Genomic DNA, 4,588 nt, shown 5'->3' on the forward strand with positions numbered 1-4,588 from the left:
TTGTCAATATTCATTGTTGAAAAGTCAAACCAGACACAAAACGTGTTCATTTAAAAATCTGGAACCCCTGGGGTAAGCTCGAGGGGGGTGTAGGGTCCGGGGGGGGGGGGGCAGAGCAAATTTATGATACTGCTGCCTGTGACTAGATCTACAATACTTTAACGACACTGAATTGCACTTAAGTATGTGAATAATTTCATGATCGTTCAATTTATGATTTTTTTTTAAACACTTGACCAACAAAATGTTTATTTTACTACATACATAAAATACAAAAAAAATAATCGATTATACAAGTGGATTATTGCCATTCAATCCAAACTGTTTCCTGTAATTTACAGTGTAATTGTCAGTGTTATGTGTGGATATTTATGAATTATGACAACATGTTCGTCCACAGACATGGTGAATTTTAACATGAATCTTGGACAAACATTTGTCAGAGCAGCAATTACTGGTAGTCGCATGAGGGTGGTGCAACGATCTTGTTAAAAATCAATCTGGTTGTCACATATTTTCGTGTCCTTAAAATATTCAATATATTGCAAGCCTATGATTTCCCTAGATAAACATATTTTAACATAAACTTGTTACTGTTAATTACAGAAGGCATATGGCTACCATATAGCATTAGCTCAAAAATATTGTTGAACAACAATGTAATTCTATATGGACAAATTTTTGTTTTATTTCTGGTTTGACGGCCATGAAATGAGTCAATATACATAATATTGTATATTATATAGAAGATTATTATTGAAAATCAATTATTTGAAAAAATATACAATGTAATAGGCGAACTTAATAACTTACACACAGTAGTGCTAGACAGTAAAATCTTGAATAAAGGAGGCTCGAAAATGTCTAAAATTGATATTGTATTTGATTGATTACACTGATGTTTACTGTATTTTGAATTTAACATACATATATGATTACTCAAAAAGGTGTTTTTTGTATTAAAGTTATATGGAAAGCCCCATTAAACATCCATGGGAGGTTCTTTGTTAATGGGCGGGGGTCCCCGTAAAACCCCCATCGGGGTTCATTGAAAATGGGAGTTTGACTGGGTCCCCCGTCAAACCTCCCACGGGGGACCCGTTTAACCTCCCACGGGAGTTTAATGGAAATGGAAGTTTTGCGGGAGCTCCCGTAAAAACCCACGGGGGAAGAAAATCTACAAACACTTTATTTTCTTATTTAAGTACATATTTCTTACAATTATGACTTGAGCATGTGTATTTGTAAACATTGGACCAGAAAACAAAGCATTATATTTAAATTATTTTTTTTGTAAAATATAGGTAAAATTCTCCCGTCTGGAAAAATCACCCGTGGGTGAATTGCAATTCTTAACGGGGGAGCCAAAACCCCGTTGAAATTCCACGGGGGATGGCAACTTTATCATCTAATAACTCTTTTTTCCAAAAACATTTTAACTCTTTTTTTTTCAAATATATGTATGTACTAATTGTCCCCTACAAATATGCAAAATTTCATAACAATTGTTCAATAAATAAAAAAAATAAGTTTGCAAATAATCTGGATTTGCAAACTTAATCTGGATACTGTTCAGTCTAAAATATACGTTAATTGTAACAAACACTTCATTTCAAGCAATACATTGTCACTGAATCAAAAATATACATTTAATTTAATTAAAACATATAGGAATATGTATGTCTGTCTGTCCGTCTGTCAGTTTATTTTTAACTTTTTAACTTTTTATGATATCAGCTTCGAACTGCATGCATGAATAGTGCACACACATTACTACATATGTGCAACAGCTGCATTTTATCTGGATTTATTTCCCCTTTTCAGTTGTATTTTTTTTTACTGTCCAAGTTAGTTGTCAGCGGTGGTATTTAGTTCTCCTTCAGACAGTTCTAGTTTTATCATAAATTCAAATAATTTGTTTCAGCACACACATTCTTGATGTCCAAGGAAAAGTATGGAGGGAAGAAAGTGAAGTATGTCATGTCTCATCGTATCTGTGGAACGTGCCAGTGGTGGCGAAGAAACCGAACAGGCCAGGTTGTACGCGCACATGACTGTGTCCACAATCACTCTGTCAACTTACTGGAGTGTCAGTGGTGAGAAGGGACTCAAGGAGCTTATTGAAGACACCCTGTTGAGATTTTAGAGGGTGATGGAGATAATAATTTAGCAATTCGCGTGAAAAGGAACTTAAACCTTACACTACGGAAACTTTTTGAAAAAAATAATGTCAAGAACATTTTCATAATAAAGAACTCAGACTGTCAGCCCTGAGGGTCACCATTACCAAGCGGGTTTTGGAGACACTTATTCCAAATCTGGCGGAGTTCTTCAAAAATCGACCATAAAAATCATGTTTAAAAAGTTTTATGTTATCACTATTCATCGATGAAGCTATTTTCCTTTTAACTGGTATGGTTAAATGATTTAAAGCGGGTATATACGATTTTTTATATGTGTTTAATTGTAATATATTTATAAAATATGTTACAATAACATAAAATGGGAAAGAAAAATTATACATTAAAGCCGAATTTCATAAAATGCAGCAAAGACAAATTAGCGCCCCGAGCCGATTGTGACGTACATATTTTCCTACAATAACCGAAGCATTCGTCTTTGTATTAGGATCGGAGTTAGTGTTCGTGTGTCGTATGAATAGATATCGTTGCGGGAATTCAAATAAACCGTTAAACTAAGTTTAGATTCACATCGTACATGTATGGTATACATGCTGGCGAATTCGGCTGTACAGCCGTTTTCAATTTCAGAATTAATTAACTGGCTTATTTCGCATTTTTCGAGACATGTTCTTCTTAACTTTTATTTTAATTTATATTGAAATATATATATAATAATGTTTTACACGTTTTATATAAATTCATAAATATTTGACAAAATCGTATATACCCGCTTTAATGTGCCATATTTTTTAATTTTGAATTGTTTTATTTCCCCTGCCACATGTTCAAATCTTGTATATATTGAAGAACACATTTCATTTGGAATTTCAAACAAGGTTAGCAATTCCTTACTGCACTTTGTAGGTTCAATGTCACCATGAGATGAGATGTATTTATGTTTATGTGTTTATTATAAGCTTTTGCTCATTTTTATCTTTTTTTTAACATTTGAACTCCTCAATATGCAAATTCAGTACGGTGTTTCTGGTAAATGTGGGTACCCTTGATTGTGAAGCAGGAACTTTTCATTTTCACTGTTGACCCTTTTAAAAAATTCAGGCTCATGTAAAGTTTGACTTATTTTTTCGAAAAACCGAGTCAAGAATATTCCATGAACCCTTTTTGAATTTTTCGGATTCATGAAAAGTTCTTCATTAGTTCTTAAAAAAGGCAAAACTATTCAATATACCTTTTTTGAATCACATACTTAGTTCAAGTACATGAAAAGTTTTAGATTAATTATTTAACCAAATGGGAATATTTCTCATTTTTGTTGAATCATTTACATTTTTCAGATTCATGAAAAAAAAACTCTCATTAGTTCTTTAAAACAAAGTCAAGAATGTCTTATGAACAATTCATGAACCTCATAATCGTTTAAGGTGCATGAATTGTTCATCATTAGTTCATGAACCAAATCATGAATCTTTCTTGAATAAATTATTAAACCGTCTTGTTCATGAACCATTCTTCACTGGTTCATGAATGTGTGTTCTTGAATCACATTAATTTTAGTTCATGAACTTTAGTTTCTGGTCCCCAGCCTATTTAGACAATAGTAGGTAACATATTGCTATATCATTTTCCCGAAATGATAACAAAAACACAAACAAATAAACTTCCTTTCAAAATTAAGAAAACAGTTATGTGACTATTAAAAGTAAATATCCGTTATGCTGAAAAAAATCTCCGAAAATATTGGCCTGGAGGCAAACGTAAAGGATCGATCGGGACTCGGATACGGGTTTAAAGTTTGTGGCTAGTCTGCCACGTCTGTGTAAGGTTTAAACAATGAATTTGCACATTGATGACATACAGACATCTTTATTTTCAAAAACAACATTTATACATTGTCGGTTTAAACTTTGATAACAATCATGTAACAAATGTCCATTGAATGCTATCTGAAGGATAAAATCCTAGATACATGTTTACATTTTGTCCGTTAACAGTGATAATGCCTCACTATGATGTGAGAAAAAAATGTCGCTATTTTATCATTTAATGACTCGGTTTCTTATACAGAAAAGCGTTCAAAAAGAATACAATAATAATCATATACTAGAAGGGTTTTAGATCATCATTTTATGTACTAGTATCTCGCAAATCAGGAAGTCAATACATTAGAAAGTGATTTCATTATACACATGCATTTAAGTTACAATTCGCGGTAGCCATAGTACACATTACTCAGTATTGGCAAGGCATTCAAAGAAAACCAATGCGGGATTTCAACAAGATCCTTCAATCCTATAATATCAATTGCCTTCCACAGAACGCGTATTATAGGGACATAGTATCGCCGAGAAGTATGCAGTAAAAGTATTTCGCGGCCAATGGCTCAGTTTTTCATACAGAAAAACGTTCACAAAAATTAAGTAAATTATAGCCAAAACAAGAAGGTA

The sequence above is a fragment of the Dreissena polymorpha genome, chromosome 11 (assembly GCF_020536995.1).
Source record: "Dreissena polymorpha isolate Duluth1 chromosome 11, UMN_Dpol_1.0, whole genome shotgun sequence".
NCBI classification, from domain to species: Eukaryota; Metazoa; Mollusca; class Bivalvia; order Myida; family Dreissenidae; genus Dreissena; species Dreissena polymorpha.